Here is a 24191-nt window from a genome sequence, read left to right as displayed (position 1 = left end):
GCTATACATATTTATGAGGGGCGCTGAGTGCATGTGAAATGGGTAAACATATATGTAGCATACATCTCATGCTCACTTTAGGGTGGGGTTCTAGCATTAAAATGAGGTGGAATTTGGCTCTTTACATAAAATAGTGAACTACAGGACACAAAAACAGTTTGTGCACAGCCTCTATAAGCTGCCGAAACTGGCTTAAGGTCTGCAGTTGCTTATCAGACAAAAATTTTGGGCCCTGTCCAACAGAGTTGTAGTGATCTAAGTTGTAAATCAGTTAGGAGGCCTGGTAATTTGCCAGGTAGCTCCTATTGTGTTAGGTAGTTTAGAAAGGGTGTGTTTTCTCTTGTAGCAATTTAGGGAGTTTCCACGCCAGTCACTCTGAACCCTCAACCTGTGGGTAACTTTTGTTTCCCTAACCATAGGGCCCATCTTAATCGAAAAAGGGGACTCTATTTTAGTCTCTCAGATCGCGGTGAATAGGGTATAGGGTTTTGTTTGTCTGTCTCTAAGTTCCCAGGGTGGTACTTTTTTTTGAGACGGAGTCTTGCTCTGTCACCAGGCTGGAGTGCAGGGGGGGCGATCTTGGTTCACTGCAACCTCCACCTCCCCGATTCAAGCAATTTTCCTGCCTCAGTCTCCTGAGTAGCTGGGACTACAGGTGCTCACCACCACCCCTGGCTAATCTGTATTTTAGGAGAGACAGGGTTTCACTCCTGACCTTGTGATCTGCCCTCCTTGGCCTCTCGAAGTGCTGGGATTACAGGCATGAGCCACTGCACCCAGCCTCCGAGGGTGTTTCTAATGTTTAGACATAGTAGAAAATATTTGACCTGACAGGGCACCATGGCTCATGTCTACAATCCCAGCACTTTGGGAGGCTCAAGCAGCAGATCACCTGAGGTCACGAGTTCAAGACCTGGCCAAACTGGTGAAGCCTTGTCTCTACTAAAAATATAAAAAATTAGCCAGATGTGGTGGTGCATGCATATTATCTCAGCTACTCGGGAGGCTGAAGCAGGAGACTCGCTTGAACCGGGGAGGTGGAGGTTGCAGTGAGCCAAGATAGTGCCACTGCATTCCAGCCTGAGCAACAGAGGGAGACTGTCTCAAAAAAAAAAAAAAAAAAATCTGAACTGGAAGGTAAGAGGCAGTAATGTGGGGCTGCATTGTAACTAAACCCAAGTCAAGGCTAGGCTAGGTGTGGTCGCTCACACCTGTAATCCCAGCACTTTGGGAGGTGAAGGCCTGCAGATCACTTGAGGCCAGGAGTTCGAGACCAGCTTGGCCAACATGGCAAAACCCTGTCTCTACTAAAAATGCAAAAATTAGCTGAACATAGTGGCATGTGCCTGTAGTCCCAGCTACCCAGGAAACTGAGGCAGGAGAATTGCTTGAACCTGGGAGATGGAGGTTGCAGTAAACCAAGACTGCACCACCGCACTCTAGCCTGGGCAACAGAGTGAGAACTTGTCCCCAAAGCAAACCAACAAACAAAACCCAAGTCAAAAAAAAGGAGGTAGCTGTGTCTCTAAAATAATAAAGTCAGATTTATTACTTCTTAATGAATAGGTCAAGGTCAAGTCATGAGAGACAAAAACATTTATTGGTGGTGGTTTTCAAAGGGACAATAGCATGGTGTTTGATTTCGATTACCTTAGGAGAAAACAAGCCGTAGCCTAGAGTGGATATATCTACTGCCCTATCTTACCCTGCACCCTCATTCATGGGTCAAGGATTCCTTCTCACCATCTGGAGAAACCAGAAGAACGTATCAAAGCTTACCCTCCCCACTGGCAGAAAGAGCAGAGGAGAAGTCTTCATATTCAGGAGACACCTGAGATGGCAGATTTTGCCACAAAGAAGGCCAGCCTGGGGAATTGGGACCTTATTTTTAGGGGGGTGGCAGGTGGAGCACAGCTTGAGGACAGAGCATGTGGAGTACTGAACAGACTTTGGAGGGAGAGAAAAATAATAATATATAATATTGTAATTAGAAAAATAATATAACTATATAATAAATATAAATGTGATTAATATATAATAATACATAATAAAATAAGTGGACCAAGAAAAGAAATGTTTTCTTAAGAGTTAAGTGTTCTGTAATCCCAGCACTTTTGGAGCAGAGACAGGAGAATCACTTGAGGCCAGGAGTTTGAGATCAATCTGGGCAACACAGTGAGACCTCCATCTCTATAAAAACGTTTTAAAAATTAGCAGGGCATGGTGGTGTGTGCCCATAGTTCCAGTAACTTGGGAAGCTTAGAGGTGAGAGGATCGCTTGAGCCCAGGAGTTCGAGGCTGCAGTGAGCTATGATCGCACCACTGCACTCCAGCAAGACCCTGTCTCTAAAAAAATAAAAAGACTTAAACATTTGTTCCCGGACTGAAGGAAACATACATCTGTTTCCCTGCCCCAGTCCACTTTAAACACTAGCTGTTGATTTCATTGACTAGTGAAAGATATAGTTTCTATCCTATGATTAGGAGAGAAACAGGGAACAGGAGAGGTGGAGTCTGTAGAGCAAAATCCCCACCAGGCAGCTGAAATCCTAACACACCGAAGGCTGTCACTGAAGATAACCCAGCTTTGGTTTATGTAGCAGATGCCATGTCAGAATTAGAGTTATTTCTTCTGTCCTAGCGGGAGAGGTAATGGAAGGTCATGTTATCATTCTTGGGAAGATGAATTTCCCCAGAGCCACAAAAGGCCTTTGTATTGTAATGCTCTGGGCCCCTCTGGAGGAAATCAAGCTCTATTCTCTGAGAAAGTGAAAGTAATAATAGTCTTTAAGGAACAAATAAGAGAAGCTCTCAGGCAACTGTGGGGCCTCCTGGGAACAATCCAGGAACTACCTTTAAAGGGTGAGTAGCCCCATTGTCTTGGGAGAATGAAATAGAGCTTTTTAAGAGCTTAAAGGAGATGAATAGCTCTTGCTCGTATCTCTGGGAAGGATAAAAAGCCAGAACTTCCTGGGTGGCTAATACCTTGGGGGTAATAGTGATGGCTCCAAGTGGAAACGCTAAGCAAATGCTCAGCTCTGTGGAGTGAGATTCTCCCTTGGAACTGCCATGCATTGCAACCGCTGTGGTCAGTTGAAGGATAGTGTGAGCACTGGTACGTGAAACAGAAGCCATGTGTAACATCAAGGAGGGTGCTGACAATGGGTGAGTGGACCATCAAGGCATGGAAGTTGGCCCATAATATTTTCCTTATTTTTCTCCCCACTCCGAAGCCTGAAAACGTCCCCAAATGTCCCTTCCTCAAAATCTGCTTTCGCTCTCCAACAGACAATAAAGCTCCAGCTGTCCAAGCTGCCATTTTTTAATTTTTTTGAGATGGAGTCTTGCTCTGTCACCCAGGTTGGAATGGAGTGGCATTATCTCGGCTCACTGCAGCCTCCACTTCCTCGGTCCACATGATTCTCTTGTCTCAGCCTCTCAAGTAGCTGGGACTACAGGTGCTCATCACCACACTGACTAATTTTTGTATTTTCAGTAGAGACAGGGTTTCACCATGTTGGCCAGGCTGGTCTTGAACTCCTGACTATAAGGCCCTTTAGGCTGACTGATAGTCCCATGAACACCATGTTAACCTCTGTGACCTGAACAGACACTCCAGATGAGTTCTTGGAAAATCTGAAGTAAATGGATGACCATGAAAAGAGGAAGAAATGGAAGATGGCGCTGTAGGACCAACTCAGGATTGCAGCTCCCAGTGAATCCGAGAGGGTGAGTGGACGCCACGTTTCCATATGGATCTTGATTGTCCACAGACTAGGAGAATCCCAGGTGTAAGAGCCCCACAGGCCACCAGCGTGGCAGTTTGGGCCGGTGTGGCTGTTTGGGCTGGCGCGGCTGTTTGGGCTGAGGCTGCAGCACAGCGACACTCCATACAAAATACACTGGTTTGGTTGCCCTGTTAAACCGGCAATTGGAGATTTCAGAAGGCAGATTAGCACACTCATCTGATTAAATGGGACTTAAACAGAAAGCCAGGCCAGGAGATTCCCGGGCAGCAATGTGGTTTGAGCCGGCACAGTGGGTCGCTGCATGGGGAATTCACACAGATCCCGGCACCCTTGCAGCAGGCGACTGGAATACCTGGGAGAGAGTCAACCATTCAACTTAAAAAAAAAAAGGGGGCTCTGAGGCAGAGAGCCAGGTGATCAGGCTCGGCGGGTCCCACCCCCACAAAAACAAACAAAACAGTAATTGGAAATGCTCGGGGTTGAGAGTTTCATGGCAAGCACAGCTGAACCCAGGACAGTGCAGCTTGGTGGGGGAGGGGCGTCCGCCACTACAGAGGCATGTGACCCTTATGGAGGTACATCAACCATTGCTGACGCAGCCTGCCGTTGCTGAGGCAACCCGCCATAACAGAGAGAGTCTGCCACTACAGAGGCAGGCCACCATCACCACTGCAGTTCTAACCACACCTATATAAACAGGACTACAGGGAATTACACACGGCAGCAGGGCGGAGCCCACAGCAGCAGGGCAGAGCCCACGGCAACAGGACGGAGCCTACGGCAGCTCATCATAGCCACTACAGGTAAGCAGTGACTAGACTGCCTCCCCACTGGGCAGGACAGTGCAACGGATACTCATAAATAAAGCCCTAACTCCCTGGGACAGAGCACCTGAGGGGAAAAAAAAGGTGCTTTATGAGTTCTGCTGCAGCAGACTTAAACGTACCTACCTAGCAGCCCTGAATGAACAATGGAGCTTACAGCTCAGCACTAGAGCTCCTATAAAGTACAGACTGTCTCCTCAAGCAGCTCCCTGAGCCCCGTATATCCAAAGAGTCACCTCACAAAGGACTGATCAGACTGACATTTGGTGGGCATCATTCAGGGACAAAGATATCTGAAGAAGAATCTGGTAGCAACCCTCACGGTTCCGCAGCTGCTACAGGAGTTCCCCAGGCAAGCAGGGCCTGGAGTGGACCTCAGCAGTCCTACAGCAGTGGGGCCAGACTGTTAGAAGGAAAACTAAGAAACAGAAATACTTCATCATCAACAATCTGGACGTCCTCTCAGAGACCCAATTGGAAAATCAGCAACCACTCAGAAGACAGGTGGATAAATCAACAAAGATGGGAAGAAACCAGCGCAAAAAGGAGGAAAACACCTGAAACCAGAACACTTCACCTCCTACAAAGGACCAAAACTCCTCACCAGCAAGGGAACAAAGCTGGATGGAGAATGAGTGTGATGAAATGATGGAATCAGACTTCAGAAGGTGGGTAATGAGAAACTTCTGTGAGCTAAAACAACATGTTCTAAATCAATGCAAAGAAACTAAGAAACTTTATAAAGATTTGAAAAAAGATTTGAGGAAATGATAACAAGAATGGACAACTTAGAGAGGAACATGAGTGAATTGAAGGAGCTGAAAAACACAACACGAGAACTTAGTGAAGCATGCACAAGTTTCAACAGCTGAATTGACCAAGCAGAAGAAAGGATATCAGAAGTCGAAGATCAACTCAATGAAATAAAATGAGAAGCCAAGATTAGGGAAAAAAGCACAAAAAGAAATGAACAAAGTCTCCAAGAAATGTGGGACTATGTGAAGAGACCTAATCTACGTTTGATAGGTGTACCTGAATATGACGAAGAGAATGAATCCAAGCTGGAAAATACTCTTCAGGATATTATCCAGGAAAATTTCCCCAACCTAGCAAGGCAGGACAATACTCAAGTCCAGGAAATATAGAGAACACCACAAAGATATTCTGCAAGAAGTGCAACCCCAAGGCACATAATAGTCAGACTCCCCAGGGTTGAAATGAAGGAGAAAATGCTAAGGGCAGCCAGAGAGAAAGGTCAGGTCACCCACAAAGGGAAGCCCATCAGACTCACAGCAGATCTCTCGGCAGAAACCCTACAAGCTAGAAGAGAGTGGGGGCCAATATTCAACATTCTTAAAGAAAAGAACTTTCAACCCAGAATTTCATATCCAGCCAAACTGACCTTCATAAGTGAAGGAAAAATAAAATCCTTTACAAACAAGCAAGTACTCAGAGATTTTGTCACCACCAGGCCTGCTTTACAAGAGCTCCTGAAAGAGGCACTACACATAGAAGGGAACAACCAGTACCAGCCATTCCAAAAACATACCAAATGCTAAAGAGCATCAACAAAAGGAAGAATCTGCATTGACTAATGGGCAAAACAGCCAGCATCAAAATGGCAGTATCAAATTCACACATAACAATATTAACCCTAAATTTAAATGGGCTAAATGCACCAATCAAAAGACACAGACTGGCAAATTGGATAAAAAGCCAAAACCCATTGGTGTGCTGTATCCAGGAAACCCATCTCACATGCAAGGATACACAAAGGCTCAAAATAAAGGGATGGAGGAAGATTTACCAAGCAAATGGAGAGCAAAAAAAAGCAGAAGTTGCAATTCTCATCTCTGATATAATAGACTTTAAAGCAACAAAGATCAAAAGAGACAAAGAAGGACATTACATAATGGTAAAAGGATAGATACAACGAGAAGAGCTAACGATCCTAAATATATATGGACCCAATACAGGAGCACCCAGATACATAAGGCAAGTTCTTAACGACTTACAAAGAGACTTAGACTCCCACACAATAATAGTGGGAGACTTTAACACTCCACTGTCAATATTAGACAGATCAACCAGACAGAAAATCAACAAGGATATCCAGGGCTTGAACTCAGACCTGGAACAAGCAAACCTGATAGACATTTACGGAACTCTCCACCCCAAATCCACAGAATATACATTCTTCTTAGCACCACATCACACCTACTCTAAAATTGACCACATAACTGGAAGTAAAGTACTCCTCAGCAAATTGCAAAACAACTGAAATCATAACAAACAGCCTCTCAGACCATAGTGCAATCAAGTTAGAACTCAGAATTCAGAAACTAACTCAGAACCACGCAGCTTCATGGAAACTGAACAACTGGCTCTTGAATGTTGATTGGATAAACAATGAAATGAAGGCAGAAATAAAGAAGTTCTTCAAAACCAATGAGAACGAAGACACAACATGCCAGAATCTCTGGGACACATTTAAAGCAGTCTCTAGAGGAAAATATATAGCAATAAGTGCCCACATGAGAAGAGTGGAGAAATCCAAAATTGACACCCTATCATCAAAATTGAAAGAGCTAGAGGAGCAAGATCAAAAAAACTCAAAACCTAGCAGAAGACAAGAAATAACTAAGATCAGAGCAGAACTGAAGGAGATTGAGACACAAAAAACCCTTCAAATAATCAATAAATTCAAGAGCTGGTTTTTTGAAAAGATCAACAAAATAGACCACTAGCTAGACTGATAAAAAAGAAAAGAGAGAATAACCAAATAGATGCAATAAAAAATCATAAAGGGGAAATCACCACAGATTCCACAGAAATTCAAATGATCATCAGAAAATATTACAAACAACTCTATGCACATAAACTAGTAAACCAGGAAGAAATGGATAAATTCCTGGACACCTGTGTCCTCCCAGGGCTAAACCAGGAGGCAGCCAAAATTATGAATAGACCAATAACAAGGTCTGAAGTCGAACAGCAATTAAGAGCCTACCACACAAAAAAGCCCAGGTCCAGATGGGTTCACAGCCAAATTCTACCAGACACACAAAGAGGAGCTCGTACTATTCCTTCTGAAGCTATTCCAAATAATCCAAAAAGAGGGAATCCTTCCCAAATCATTTTATGAGACCAACATCATCCTGATACCAAAACCTGGCAGAGACTCAACAAGAAAAGAAAACTTCAGGCCAATATCCATGATAAACATAGATGCAAAAATCTTCAATAAAATACTGGCAAGCCGATTGCAACAGCACATCAAAAAACTTATCCATCATGATCAAGTAGGATTCATCCCGGGGATGCAAGGCTGGTTCAACATTTGCAAGTCTATTAATGTAATTCACCACATAAACAGAACCAAAAACAAAAAACATATGATTATTTCAATTGACGCAGAGAAGGCCTTTGACAAAATTCAACAGCCCTTTATGCTAAAAACCCTCAGTAAACTCGGTATTGATGGAACGTATCTCAAAATAATAAAAGCTATTTACGACAAACCAACAGCCAATATCATACTGAATGGGCAAAAACTGGAAGCATTCCCTCTGAAATCTGGCACTAGACAAGGATGCCCTCTCTCACCACTCCTATTCAATATAGTACTGGAAGTTCTAGCCAGAGCAATCAGGCAAGAAAAAGAAATAAAGGGTATTCAAATAGGAAAGGAGGAAGCCAAATTGTCTCTATTTGCACACGACATGATAGTATATCTAGAAGACCCCATCGTCTCAGCCCAAAAACTCCTGAAACTGGTAAGCAACTTCAGCAAAGTCTCAGCATATAAAATCAATGTGCAAAAATCACAAGCATTCGTCTACACCAATAACAGAGTTAAAGAAAGCCAAATCAAGAACAAACTGCCATTCACAATTGCTACAAGGAGAATAAAATACCTAGGAATACAACTTACAAGGAACGTGAGGGACCTCTTCAAGGAAAACTACAAACCACTGCTCAATGAAATAAGAGAGGACACAAACAGATGGAGAAACACTCCATGTTCATGGTTAGAAAGAATCAATATTGTGAAAATGGCCATACTGCCCAAAGTAATTTACAGACTCAATGCTATCCCCATCAAGCTACCATTGACTTTCTTCACAGAACTGGAAAGAACCACCTTGAACTTCATATGGAACCAAAAGAGAGCCTGCAGAGCCAAGTCAATTCTAAGCAAAAAGAACACAGCGGGAGGCATCACACTACCAGACTTTAATCTATGCTACAAGGATACAGTAATCAAAACAGCATGGTACTGGTACCAAAACAGAGATATAGACCAATGGAACAGAACAGAGGCATCGGAGGCAACACAACATATCTACAACCATACAATCTTGGATAAACCTGACAAAAACAAGCAATGGGAAAAGGACTCCCTGTTTAATAAATGGTGTTGGGAAAACTGGCTAGCCATGTGCAGAAAGCAGAAACTGGGCCCCTTCCTGACACCTAACACTAAAATTAACTCCAGATGGATTAAAGACTTAAACATAGGACCTGGCACCATAAAAACCCTAGAAGAAAATCTAGGCAAAACCATTCAGGACATAGGAGTGGGCAAGGACTTCATGAACAAAACACCAAAAGCATTGGCAACAAAAGCCAAAATAGACAAATGGGACCTAATCAAACTCCACAGCTTCTGCATGGCAAAGGAAACAGTCACTAGAGTGAATCAGCAACCAACAGAATGGGAAAAAATGTTTGCAGTGTACCCATCTGACAAAGGGCTGATATCCAGAATTTACAAAGAACTCAAACAGATTTACAAGAAAAAAGCAAACAAGCCCATTCAAAAATGGGCAAAGGATATGAACAGAAACTTTACAAAAGAAGACATACATGAGGCCAACAAACATATGAAAAAATGCTCATCATCACTGGTCATTGGAGAGATGCAAATCAAGACCACATTGAGATACCATCTCACGCCAGTTAGAATGGCGATCATTAAAAAAACTGGAGACAACAGTTGCTGGAGAGGATGTGGAGAAATAGGAACACTTTTACACTGTTGGTGGGAGTGTAAATTAGTTCAACCATTGTGGAAGACAGTGTGGAGATTCCTCAAGGCCTTAGAAATAGAAATTCCATTTGACCCAGCAATCCCATTACTGGGTATATATCCAAAGGACTATAAATCGGTCTACCATAAGGACACACGCACACGCATGTTCATTGCAGCACTGTTTACAATAACAAAGACCTGGAACCAACCCAGGTTGGTAGACTGGACTGGGAAAATATGGCACATATACACCATGGAATATTATGCAGCAATCAAAAATGATGAGTTTGTGTCTTTTGTAGGGACATGGATGAATCTGGAGAACATCATTCTCAGCAAACGACACAAGAACAGAAAATGAAATACTGCATATTCTCACTCATAGGCGGGTGATAACAATGAGAACACATGGACACAGGGAAGGGAGCACTACACACTGGAGTCTATTGGGGGGAATAGGGGATGGACAGCGGAGGGGGGAGCTGGGGAGGGATAGCATGGGGAGAAATGCCAAGTGTGGGTGAAGGGGAGGAAGGCAGCAAAACACACTGCCACATGTGTACCTATGCAACTATCTTGCATGTTCTGCACATGTACCCCAAAACCTAAAATGCAATTAAAAAAAAGAAAAGAAAAGAGGAAGAAATGATCAATCCCTGCAGTGCCTACTTAACTTTAAGACATTCTCTGTTGTTCCTTTTTCCTGCCCCAATAAGGCCATTAGACTTTGTAACTGACCTTGGTCAACCTCGTGACTCCCCACCCTACGACCCCCTCCCAACTTGCAAAAAACTGCCCTGAACTGTGACTTGTGTAACTGCACTGCCCACCCCAAACCTATAAAACCAACTCCTATCCCATTACCCTTCACAGACTCCCTTTGCACCCAGGTGAATAAACAGCCATGTTGCTCACACAAAGGCTGTTTGGGTGGTCTCTTCTTTCAGAGTGTGTGTTTTAACAGTGACCTCACGTGATCCACCTGCTTTGGCCTCCCAAAGTGCTAGGATTACAGGCATGAACCACCACGCCCAGTCCATTGCCAAAAACTTACCATCTTAGGTGTCTACTGTCCTCTGCTGTCTTCTGCTGGTGGAGAGGGATATGCTCTGATCTCTGTTTCTCCTGGTGGAGAAGAAGGAGGTGGAGGGAAGAAAGAGTCCTGGTCCCATGGATGAGAGATACAAGGAGAGAGTGCAACTATAATAGATTTGTTGCCTGATACACACAGCAAGTTAATATGCCAAGATATTAGGTTGCAGCAGAGGGCCACCAAATGAGGAGATGGGAGGGAACCTCAAATTCATCTTCTTGAGGAATTTGGGGTTAGGGTTTTTAAGGGTTTCAGAATCAGCTGGAGCGTGGAGATTGTTGATCGAGTGAAGATTTAAGGTAAAGTCATGGGACGGGGAGATGAAGAAGCTGTTTTCATGCTGATCCTGTTCCTCTTAGGGTCTTCAAACTGGTTGGCGTCAACTGTTTCACTGGAATTCAGGATCTGAAAAACATCTTAGGTAATTCTTAAACAAAAGCCTTATGATTCTAATGTGAGCAACAGTGGGGATGAAAGTCAATTCTTAAGCTGCCTTAGGACCTTACCGTCTCAAATCTTTCTGCAGGAATCATGAGGAGGCAATGGTCAGTGTCCGGGACTAAGTGACTTTAGCCACAAGGAAGTGGGGCAGATCGCAACCTGACTGCTGCTTCATTACAACTACATTTGTGTCCAGAACCCCGAATACAATGCTTGTCAACACTGCAGGAATGGTTTCAGGGGGCTCTTTCCCATTCAACTGTGGCTTACTGTCTCCTAGCGTAACTGAAGTCAAACTCTACTCAATTCCCTGAAATTAACTTCTTATCAAAGACCATCACCTCGTTAAGGGGGCATTTAAAAAGCTATACTGCAGAAACCTGCAAAAAAAAAAAAAAAAAAAAGATAAAGGTATATGCTCCACTCAGGTTTAAGTTATTTTGGAGAAACATAAGATTTATTGCTGTACTCACTCCTTTTCAGTGTTGTGAATTATTTAAAATCTAATACAGTGAATATTACCAACATAATTATGGAGGAATAGGAAAGTGTTAATGTTTCAGAGGTCTGATGCTACCCAGGCCTAATATTACTCATGAGGTAGCTTAATATTTAAACAGAGTTGGAATGAACTGAGCTGCTTTAAACTGCTTCCTTTATGTTCAAAGCAGACATTATCTTCTCAAGGTGGAATAGCCTTCCATTTGCATAATGTCTTTCCTTTTGTTCCTTCTGTTGTTCAAACTAATTGCTTTAGAATACTGACCTCTGCTGTTTCTCCTATCTTTCTTACCAATAATGATTTATGGTTCTCTTCCCTCTTGATATGTAAAATGTGAAATGAAAACTCAGACACTTCAAAGGCACAAGACTTTGTGTAACTCCCCCACATCCGGAATGGCAATATTGATCCTGGGTGCTAGAGAGTGGATCAGGGTAGAGGAGAGAGAAGCCAGCTCCCCTTGGCTTCCTTCTTAATCAAAGTGTTTCATTATGGAATGAGAGGGGCTGGGTTTGGAGGAAACATTGTAGGAGTTGGGTACTTAAAATTAGAAGTTCCCCTTCCTAAGATAGTCTTGGAGTGGGGATTGCCTGCTTCTTTGAGGTTAGTACAACCAGATAAGTTTCTGTGACTGAATTGTTCTGCCTTCTCTAAATTGTCCTGGAAACTGAAAGGACAAAAATACTGGGGCTAAGGGTGGATAGAGCTTGTATTTATAACTATGGAACAAGTTATCATTTATTAAGTATTGACTATAAGCCAGTCATGTGTTAAGTGCCATGCAGGAGTCATCTTGTTAAATTTTCATTGCACCCAGTGAGTAGGATTCTATTGTTATCTCCATTTTGCAGTATAAAGGGAAGCTTTTTTCCCTATACCCTCTTAGATTTAATAACTAGGACCCTATAAATTGAACTGACAAAAGGATAAAGGCATACACGTTGTATTTGTTGCTAATATTTTAATTTTATACATGTACACATGGATCTCACAGAAAAAGAAAATGAAAACTCAAAGAAGTGGTTAGGCCTGAGGGTTTATATACCATTTTAACAGAGAACAATAAATGTCTGGATAAGTGACAAGACAAAGGAAGAGGGTTTGTGCTTCTGGAGGTGGTAAATTATGGGAAGATAAATACCTGGGAAGGGGGAACAAAGGGAAGATAATGGTTATTTTAGTAAGGTTTATTTATGCAGATTCAAGTTGGTGCAATCTCAAGTGATAAGAGTCATCTCATTTTCCTGATATGACGGAGGGGAGCCAGGACACCTTTATAAAGGGAAATTTATGCTTTACTTTTATATAGAAAGTGGAGGGTAGAGAACTTTTCCTGCATCTGCTGTTTTTTTCTCAGTTGCCTTCAGCTCAAAATAATTCTTATGCCAAAGTGTCATATTTTGGGGTGGCATGCTCTGATGCCCTTCAGCACCTGAGTAAACTGAAGCACAGAAAGCACCTTGCCTAAAGCCACAGGGCAGGGACTGGAACTGGGCCTATTTTAAAGACAGGGAGGGTAGGCATGGGGTAGTAGGGGAGTTTTTGTGGCAAGGCAGTCATGATCACATAGCTCAAAGTTTCTGCTCTCCCAGGTCCTTTAGCTCTTGGGACACCTGGCACAGGAAAAGAAATTGCTTACTCTCTAAGGAGGTGAGCACTAGCAGGAGTGAGTGTAACAAGTGTATCTCGCCTGCCGTACAGATAAAAACCAATTCACATAGACAGCCATATTACTGTAGAGAAAGAGTTTAATAATCACAGGGCTGGCTGTGTGGAAGAATGGGAGTAATCACTCAAATCAGCCTCCCCAAGAACTCAGAAGCTAGGGTGTTTTTGTTTTTGTTTTGAGATGGAGTTTTACTCTTGTCGCCCAGGCTGGAGTGCAATGGTGCGACCTTGGCTCACTGCAACCTCCACCTCCTGGGTTCAAATAATTCTCCCACCTCAGCCTCCCAAGTAGCTGGGATTACAGGTGCCTGCCACCACACCTGGCTAATTTTTGTATTTTTAGTAGAGACAGGGTTTCACCATGTTGACCAGTCTGGTCTTGAACTCCTGACCTCAGGTGATCCACCTGCCTCAGCCTCCCAAAGTGCTGGGATTATAGGCGTAAGCCACCATGCCCAGCTGAGGCTAGGGTTTTTATAAATAATTTGGTGGGCAGGAGGCTAAGGAATGGGTGCCACTGATTGGTTGGGGATGAAATCATAGGGGTGTGGGAAACAGTCCTTGTATGTGCAGTCAGCCTCTGGGTGAGGGGCTGAGTCATGAGTCATAGGTCTAGGTGGAGTCAGTTGGTTGCTAGAATGCAAAAGTCTGAAAAACATCTCAAAAGACCAATTTTGGGTTCTATAATAGTGATTGTATCAACAGGAGCAATTGGAGAAGTCACAAATCTTGTGACCTCTGGACATGTGACTCCCAAGCAAACAAACTATAGAAAAGCAAGCTAGGGGACAATGGCTAACCATCCTTTATCTATGCCTACATCTTAACAGAATTTAGGCCCCTCTTATAATCCTAATCTTGTGATCTTTCCTTAGTCTTACAAAAGTGGTTTCAGTCTCCAAACAAGGAAGGAATCAGTTATAGGGAGTGGCTATTATTAACCTTGCTTCAAAGTTAGAACATAAATGAAATTCCTCCTATGGTTAGCTTGGCCCATGCCCAAGAATGAGTGAGGACAGACAGCCTGTGAAGCTAGAAGCAAGATGGAGTCAGCCGTTCTAGAATTCCCTTATGGGAGTCAGGACCAGAGGGTCAGAGGTTAGAGAGAAGTCAAGACTAGAAGTGTGGAATAAGATTGAGGTTTCATGCCTTTTAAAATGGTGGTAGAGGCTAGGCATGGTGGCTCACACCTATAATCCCAACACTTTGGAAGGCTGAGATGGAGGGATCACTTGAGGTCAGGAGTTCAAGACCAGCCTGGCAAATATGGTGAAACCCCATCTCTACTAAAAATACGGCCAAGCATGGTGGCTCATGCTTGTAATCCTAATACTGTGGGAGGCTGAGGTGGGTGGATCACGAGGTCAGGAGTTCCAGACCAGTCTGGCCAATATGGTAAAACCCTCTCTCTCAAAAAAAAAAAAAAAAAAAAAAAATATATATATATATATTAATTAGCCAGGTGTGGTGGTGTGCCTGTAATCCCAGCTACTCAGGAGGCTGAGGCAGGGGAATCACTGGAACCCAGGAGGCAGAGGTTGCAGTAAGCCAAGATCGTGCCACTGCACTCCAGCCTGGGCAATGGAGCAAGAATCTGTCTAAAAAAAAAAATTAGCTGGGCATGGTGGTGCATGCCTGTAATCTCAGCTACTCAGGAGGTTGAGGCAGGAGAATAGCTTGAACCCAGGAGGTAGAGGTTGCAGTGAGCTTGGATAGTGCCACTGCACTACAGCTTGTGTGAAAGAGTGAGACTCAATCTAAATTAAAAAAAAAAAGTTATGGTGGGGAGAGGGAACAAGGCAGGGAAGGAGGAAGACATCGAGAGATAAGGCTGTGAAGGGATTTATTGCAAGGAATGGGCTTATGTGATTGTGGAGGCTAGCTGGGTAAATCCAGAATCCACAGGGCAGGCCATTAGGAAGGGCAGGCTGGAAACTCTTGGGCAGGAGCTGATGCTGCTGTCCACAGGTGGGATCTCTTCTTCTGTATGGAAGCCTCAGTCCTACTCTTAAGGCCCTTTAAATGACTGCATTGAGCTCACCCAGATTATAGAGAGTAATCCCCTTTACTTAAAAGTTAACTGATTGTACATGTCAATCATGTCTAAAAAGTTTCTTCATAGCAACCTCTGTATTAGAATTAGGTTTGATTGAATAATTGCATACTATAGGCTAGCCAAGTTGGCACATGAAAGTGATCATCACAGTGCCCAATAAACAGTTGCTGAATTAATAAATAATCAACTAAGCCAGGCATGGTCACTCATGCTTGTAACTCCAGCACTTTAGGAGACAAAGGCAGGAGGATTGCTTCAGCCCAGGAGTTCAAGACCAGCATGGGCAACATAGTGAGATTCCATCTCTACAAAAAAATAAAAATAAAAATAAATACTCATGCATGATAGTGCATGCCTATAGTCCCAGCTACTCAGGATGCTCAAGTAAGGATTGCTTGAGTCCAGGAAGTTGAGATTGCAGTGAGCTGTGAATACACCGTTACACTCCAGCCTGGGAGACAGTGTGAAACCCTGTCTCAATAATAATAATAATGATAATGATAAGCTAGTGTGTTTTGTTTTGAGACAGAGTCACATTCACTCTGTTGCCCAGGCTAGAGTGCAGTGGTACGTTCTTAACTCACTGCAACCTCCGCCTTACAGTTTCAAGCAATTCTCCTGCCTCAGCCTCCAGAGTAGCTGGGATTACAGGCATGTGCCACCACATCCAGCTAATTTTTGTGTTTTTACTGGAAACAGGATTTCACCATTTTTCCCAGGCTGGTCTTAAACTCCTGGCCTTAAATGATCTGCCCACCTCAGCCTCCCAAAGTGCTGGGATTATAGGCGTGAGCTACAGCGCCTGGCCCTGCTAATGTTTATTCAGCAGTTAATATATGCCACACACTGTTCTAAGAACTTTGTGTATATTAATTTGTTTGCCCTTCCCAACAGATATGTGAAGCCAGTATTATTACCTCTGTTAGTAATAATTAGTACTGTTTATCAATCAATATTTCCTCTTCTCTCTTTTTACAGGCATGTGGTAGGTTTTCACTTTGCAGTATTCTTCACATTTGGTATAGTGATGTGACTTGTTTTGATCAATGAATTATGAGGAGTGATGTATATCACTTAGAGTTAGAAACATTTAAGAGCTAGTTTATTTTTCTTTTCTTCTTTTCATTTTGACCAGCAATGTTCAGATAATAAAGTCTCTTCTCAGTTTTTGTCTCTTGGAGTGGGCAACATGTGCAGAAGCCCAGCTGACTACGTTGGATACATAGCATGTGTTTCTCTTTCTCTTTTTTTTTTGAGTTGAAGTCTCACTCTGTCCCCCAGGCTGGAGTGCAGGGGTGTGAACCCAGCTCACTGCAAACTCTGCCTCTGGGGTTCAAGCAGTTCTCCTGCCTCAGCTTCCCAAGTAGCTGGCATTACAGGCATGTGCCACCTGGTTCATCTAATTTTTTTATTTTTAGTAGAGATGGGGTTTTGCCATGCTGACCAGGCTGGTCTTGAACTCCCGACCTCACGCGATCCACCCACCTGGGCCTCCCAAGTGCTGGGATTACCCAGGCATGAGCCACCACACCTGGCTGCCTGCATTTCCAGCTACTTATTTTGGAGGGTCATTTGTTCCCACTGCATAGCCCAACCTATCCTGATAAGACCATTTTATGGATGAGGAAACTGAGGCATGATGAGGTTGTCACTTGTCAAGTCACACAATTAGCAGATGGTGAAGCCAGGATTAAACTATTCATTTCTTAATCCATGCTATAGGAACCTTAGAACGACTCAGGTTTCCAACTTTTCTAAGGCCTGGGACTTCAACTTCCCCACCCCTGTACCAGTGGTTCTCGGTTGGAAGTGACTTTAGCCTCTCCCACTTCCAGGAGACATTTGGCAATGTCTAGGAGACATTTTTGGTTGTCATAACTTGGTGTGGGAGGGGAGTTGTCCTGCTGCTATCTCGTGGCTAGAAGCCAGAGAGGCTGCTAAACATCTCACCATGCACGGACAGATCACCCCCTACCAAAACAATTATCTAGCTTCTAACGCCAAGAGTGCTGCTGTTGAGAGGCCCCGACTTACACTAAATCCTCCTGTTGTTTAAGTTAGCTGCCATTGATTTCTTTTGCTTGCAACCAGACAGTCGATTGGGGTATTATGAGTTAGTTAATTGATTAATTGAGAGCAGTGGGGTGTCAGTGCTGGGACTGGTCTTATTTGACATTTGCCTAACTGATCTGGAGGTGTAAGTGGTGAGAGCTCCACATTTGCTGATGACACTTCGCTGTGCCAGGTAGTGAAATGCCAAGCCGCTGGTGATAAGCCACAGGAAGATCTCACCAGGCTGTGTGAGTGGGCAGAGGAGTTGCCAAGGATGAGATTCAGTGTGGGCAAGTGTAAGGTGCCGCGCTTGGCAAAAATAATCCAAGCTATACATAGAGGTTGGAAGAGGATGGAACAGGAGAGAAGAAAATGAATAAAAATGAAAAGAACACCAGAGTGATCCCCAAGTCTACCTGATTACAAGACTCACCTGAGCTCTAGCTAACAGTATAGGCACTCAAGCTCTTGCCCTGGAGATACTTTGTCAGAAGTCTTTGCATGGCTGCTCAGGCCAGCTTTGAATTTCCTGTGGGAATACAGAGCCAGTTTTTACAGATTTCTGGAATTTTGAAGAGAAGCTACAAATCTTGGCTTTTATGTGTACGTTTCCATTTTCCCTCATTTTTGGTAACTTTTAAATTTGATATAATTTGAAACTATAGAAAAAAACTGCAGGAATGTTATAAACAGCTTCCCTATACCATTTGCCCAATTCACCAATTGTTAACATTTTGCCCCATTTTCTGTATCATTGTAAGTTCCTAAATTTTAAAAACACGCTACAGATCAAGCTAAAACTGAAAAAGAAGGATTTCCTTTTTTTTCCTTGAGACAGGGTCTCACTTTGTCATCCAGGCTGGAGTGCAGTGGTGCAATCACAGCTCTCTGCAGCCTTGACTTCCTGGATTCTAGCGATCTTCCCACCTCAGCCTCCCAAGAAACTGTGCCTATAGGCATTTGCCACAACGCCTATATATATATACATATATATATATTTTGGTATGTTTTGTAGAGACAGAGTTTTGCCATGTTGCCTAGGCTGGTCTTGAACTCCTGGGCTCAAGTGATCTGCCCACCTCAGCCTCCCAAGGTGCTGGGATTATAGGCACGGGCCACTTGGCCACTGTGCCTGGCATATATATATATGTTTATTTTAAGAGATGAGGTCTGGCTATGTTACTTAGAGTTGTCTCAAACTCTTGTGTTCAAGCAATCCTCCTCCCACTCCAGCCTCCTGAGTAACTGGGATTATAGGGGCACACAGCCGTGTGTGACTGTGAATGAAATTTAGTCCTTACACTATCGATTGGTGACTTCTGAAGCCCAGCCTCACATCAGACTAATTAACTAAGAATCTCTGGGTGGAGACGGGACACTTGTATTTTTTTTTTTTTTTTTTTGAGATGGAGTTTTGCTCTTGTTACCCAGGCTTGAGTGTAATGGCGTGATCTCGGCTCACCGCAGCCTCTGCCTCCTGGGTTCAGGCAATTCTCCTGCCTCAGCCTCCTGAGTAGCTGGGATTACAGGCACACACCACCGCGCCCAGCTAATTTTTTGTATTTTTAGTAGATACATGTTGACCAGGATGGTCTCAATCTCTTGACCTCGTGATCCACCTGCCTTGGCCTCCTAAAGTGCTGGGATTACAGGCAAGAGCCACTGCGCCCAGCCTGACACTTGTATTTTTAAAGAATTCCCTCTCGATGATGCTAATGTATAGCTAGGGCTGAGAACCACTGGTGTTGGTCCCCGATGGTAATTTTATTCCCCTTATTGGTGACTGGTTTAGGAATGAGCACTTGCCCCAATACTGTCCAGTGAGCATAAGGAGAGAGTCTAATGGTGTGCTTCTGCGAAAGCATTTTCCACTCTTAAAGACATCTTTCTGCTGGATGTTGTATCTTGATACAATGGGATATTATATTTAGGTGATGGTATACTGGCCTAAGAATGAGGGTGTGGAAAATGGAAAGACTTTGGGTCCTCGAGTTTATCTCTGAGCTGCCAAAGTAACTAACCCTGGAACCCCTTTACCTTCAGATTTCTTTTTATGGAGCAGACATTTTTCTTATTTAGGTTATGTGGCAGACACCCGCCAAAGATTTGTGCACACTTTATATAATATAGAACTATTATTTGGAAGCAATTCTCCAGACACGGATGACATTTTCAGTATTCCTTCTCCTGGAGTCTAGTTGGAACTATGTGATTCATTCTCACCAGTGGAATGTGACATAGAGTGGGCTACTTCTGGGCCAAGGTTGTTATGTTTAGGTGCATGATCCTTCACATTCTCACTACCACTTCTTTTCTCTTCCCTCCATTTACCAGGTGGATGACACCAGGAGAGTCCTAAAACCACAATATGGTAGAACTACAAGACAGAAGCCGCTTGAGTCCCTGAGTCACTGTGTGGAGTAGAGCCATCTAGCAGTGTCACTCAGCCAGGAATGCCTGCATTGGTCTTTAGTAAGAAATAAAGATTTCTTCTGTTAAGCACTTGAGGTTTTAGGATTTGTTTTGTTAGGACAGATAGACTAGGCTACCTGATTAATATGAGCTAGTTAAGCTGGAGTTAGGTGTTACTTGCAGCCAAAAGTGTCTTATGGAGTGTTAGAGAAGGACCTGTAAGTCCCGATTACCATCTCAAAACTGGTTTTTGTTTGTTTGACTTGTTTATTATTTAAAAAAATAAAGCTATCAACATAGCGTGAATTTTATCTAATATCCGGGAATTCTGCTTTCAACCTGGTGACTTGGCTTTGCCATTGCCTTTATGATGTCTTTTTAGACTGATGCTTTACTGAACCCTCAGACCTTGTCACTTGGTTTCTGGTTCCTGGTTCTCTCTCTGTCTTGGCTGTTTCTAAACTGAACTTGCTTTGAGGTTCTGATCTCTCTTCAACAAACATCCCGACTAAATACCGTTCTGGCATGGCTGTCCTGTCTCTAAAAGGGACTCTCAGCTGTCCCCCTGTAACTGAGTGTGTCCAAATTCTAGAGACACAGCTTCTGGTTAGTGTTTATTTGGTAACCCACTCAGGCTGGCTCAAGGAAAGGGAGGGCTGTGGAAGGAATGCAGAAAAAGTGGCACAGGGATCTGAGAGTGGCAACTCAAATTGAGATGGGCCTTGAGGAGATGGGACAGGGAAGCTATGAGAAACAAGGAAGAGGTCATGCATGGTGGCTCATGCCTGTAATCCCAACACTTTGGGAGGGTGATGTGGGAGGATCACTTGAGCCCAGGAGTTTGAAACCAGCCTGGGTAACATGATGAGACCTCATCTCCACGAAAAATAAAAGGAATAGCTGGGTGTGGTGACATACCTGTAGTCCCAGCTACTCAGGAGGCTGAGATGAGAGGATCACTTGAACACAGGAGGTTGAGGCTGCAGTGAGCCATGATTGTATCACTGCACTCCAGCCTGAGTGACAAGGAAGCCACTCTCTTTCTCTCCCTTGAGATGCTTCTGCTTTCCTCTAAACCGCTCTTAATGCATTTTCCTTTCTTCCTTTCTTCACTCAGGTATCTGAGCACCCATCATGTGAATGGCTCCATATTAGGCATGGAGGATACGGTCAAGGACCTTGCTCTCACAAAATGTATGTTCTCTTGGGGAAATCTATAAAAATAAGTAAATGAATGCAAAATAAAATACTACAAAATTTTGAGCCTTCAAGGTAATAAGGATCAACTCAAGCCAAGAAGAAGAGATGATCTATTTAGAGAGTTGGTGAGGAAAGTCCTCTCTCAGGAGTGACTTGTCCAGCTGAGATCTGAAGGATGAGAAGGGGTCAGCCATGTAGAGAGATTGAAGACATTTCAGTCAGTGGGAATGGAAGGTGCAAAGGCCCTGAGGCTTGACCAAGGAACCGAAAAAAGGACAGCCTGACTGGAGTCCATGTAGCAAGATGGAAGTATTAGGTTGGTAGAAAAACAGTTGCGTTTTTTTGCCATTGAAAGTAATGGCACAGCTGGGTGCAGGGGCTCACACCTGTAATTCCATCACTTTGGGAGGCCTAGGTGAGCAGATCATGAGGTCAGGCATTTGAGACCAGTCTGACTAACATGGTGAAACTCCATCTCTACTAAAACTACAAAAATTAACCAGGTGTGGTGGTACGTGCCTCTAATCCTAGCTACTCAGGAGTCTGAGGCAAAAGAATTGCTTGGACCTGGGAGGCGGAGGTTGCAGCGAGACAAGATTGTGCCATTGCACTCCAGCCTGGGTGACAGAGTGAGATTCTGTCTCAAAAAAATAAATAAATAAGAAAGAAAGAAAGTAATGGCACAGAATAAAGTTACTTTTGCACTGACCTAATGGCACAGAATAAAGTTGAATAGGTCAGCATGCTCTTGATAATGCAGGAACTTGGAGATTCTAGCAAAAATTTGGATTTTAAAAATTTTTTTGAGATGGAGTCTTGCTCGGTCACCCAGGGTGGAGTGCAGTGGCGCAATTTTGGCTTGCTATAACCTCTGCTTCCCTGGCTCAAGTGATTCTCCTGCCTCTCAGCCTCCCAAGTAGCTGGGATTGCAGGTGCCCACCACCACATCCAGCTAATTTTTGTATTTTTAGTAGAGATGGGGTTTCACATGTTGGCCAGGCTGGTCTCAAACTCCTGACCTCAAGTGATCCGCCCCCTCAGCCTCCGAAAGTGCTAGGATTACAGGCGTGAGCCACTGCACCTTGCCAGAGATCCCTATTTAGATTTGTATGTTTTGCAGTACATTTTCCCTTCATGGCATAGATCACAATTTTGAATGATGTTGATGTGTATGTTCATTTGTTCAGTGCTTGTATCCCCCACTAGACTGAGAGTTCCATGAGGACAGTGGTCATATCTTTTGGGATTATTACTCTTTCTGGCTGTCTTAGTCTGTTTTGTATTGTTGTGAAGGAATCTCTGAGGCTGGGTAATTTCTAAATAACAGAGGTTTGTTTGGCTCATGGTTCTGCAGGCTGTACAAGAAGCATGGTGCCAGCATCTGTTCTGGTGAGGGCTCAGGAAGCTTTTACTCACAGCAGAAGGTAAGGGGAGCCAGAGTGTGCAGAGATCACATGGCAAGAGAGGAAGCAAGAGAGAGACAGAGTGGAGGTGTCAGGCTGTTTTAAACAACCAACTCACTCAAACTAATACCGTGAGAATCCACTCATTCCCAAGGAAGGGCATTCATCTATTCAAGAGGGATTCACCTCCATGACCCAGCTGCCTCCCATCAGACTCCGCCTTCACCATTGGGGATCAAATTTCAACATGAGGTTTGAAGGGGGTCAAACATCCAAATGATAGTACCAGCACACAATAAGTGCTGAACAAATAAATGCATGAATAAGTGGATGAATGCCCAGAAGTGAGAGACTGTGGCCTGAGGAACCACAAAAGACTTCATGGTGCCGAACGTAGTGGGTCATGCCTGTAATCCCAGCACTTTGGGAGGCCAAGGTGGGCAGATCACTTGAGGTCAGGAGTTCAAGACCAGCCAACATGGCAAAACCCCGTCCCTAATAAAATACAAAAATTAGCCGGTCGTGATGGTGTATGCCTGTAATCCAAGCTACTTGAGAGTGTAAGGCATGGAAATCATGAACTCGAGAGGCGAAGTGAGCTGAGATTGTGCTACCGCACTCCAGCCTGGGCAAGAGAGTGAGACTCTATCTCCAAAGAAAAAAAAATGACTTCATGGAAAGGATGAGACTTCACCTTGGCCTCGAAGGATGAATAGGATTTGGAGAGGGCAAGTAGAAACATTTCAAGTAGGGATAATATTTATCAGCAAAGGCAGAGAATTGGGAGAAAAGAGCTAGCCCAGGGTACAGTGTGGACACTGGCCTGATTAGCACAGAGGCCTGTGCTGACAAGATCTGGAAAATAAGATTGCCTATGCAGAAAAGCGCCCAAATGGGAAAAACATAAATCTATGAACTATATTAAATTACAATAGCTGATATCTACATGGTACTTATGGTGTTTCAAGTTATTTTCTTTTGGTGACTGGTTTAGGAATGTGCTTTATGAATGTAAGCTCATTTAATACTCATGATACACTTATGAAGTAAGTACTATTAGTGCTCATGTTATGAATGGAGAAGCTGAGGCAGAGGGCAATGACCTCATCAAAGGTCTGTGGTTTGTAAATACAGAGCTGGGATTCAAAGTCATTGGATTCAAACTCTGAAGTTGTCCAGATCCAGTTGTAGAGTTTGTGTGCTTGAATGTTGTGCAAGCTGCCTCCCTGTTCTCAAAAGGTAGAGGCATAACTTGGCAAAAAGTCAGTTCCAGGGGATGCACAGTAAAGCAGCAGCAAAGAGAAAGTCAAGGGTTCTGGTCTGGAGCTTGGTGGAGGGATCTGCTGGTCCAGAAATGAGTCAGCTGGGAAAGGGAGCTGCACTTGAGGGAGAAGGAGGTGGAAAACTAAGCAATGGAGCCAGAGATCCAAGCAGGACGGCCAGGACTGCTTAGCGAGGGGCTGCGGCATGGGCTGTGGAGTCCGGCAGATGTGGGTTTCTGTACTGGCTTTGCTGTCTACTTGTAAGTTTCATTATCCACACAATGAATTTAACAATCATAGCTGCCACAAATATGAGGGTTCAATGAGATAAGATGAGTGAAGTTCACGGCACAGTGTCTGACACACAGGGTGGCAGCTTAATGAATGGGAATACTCTTCAAATGGATTTAGATGGCAAAAACTGGCCAGAATCCTGGCTACAACCCAGAAGTGATAATATTAATATTTATTGGATGCCAGCCAGCGGGGTTCAG

The 24191-nt window shown here is 43.7% G+C and overlaps 1 long non-coding RNA gene across 1 annotated transcript; it reads left to right on the top strand.

Moving 5' to 3' along the window:
* The first annotated feature begins 2665 nt into the window (after window positions 1–2665).
* On the top strand, window positions 2666–5646 carry LOC144578603 (uncharacterized). Its single transcript, XR_013524734.1, has 3 exons — window positions 2666–2862; window positions 3611–3729; window positions 4449–5646. It is a non-coding gene; the product is annotated as an uncharacterized LOC144578603 (long non-coding RNA).
* The last annotated feature ends 18545 nt before the right edge of the window (window positions 5647–24191 follow it).

Source organism: Callithrix jacchus, chromosome 12 (genome assembly GCF_049354715.1).
Source record: "Callithrix jacchus isolate 240 chromosome 12, calJac240_pri, whole genome shotgun sequence".
In the NCBI taxonomy this organism is placed as follows: Eukaryota; Metazoa; Chordata; class Mammalia; order Primates; family Cebidae; genus Callithrix; species Callithrix jacchus.
The sequence above is the reverse complement of the archived record's forward strand: the minus strand, read 5'-3'. Positions and strand labels throughout refer to the sequence as shown.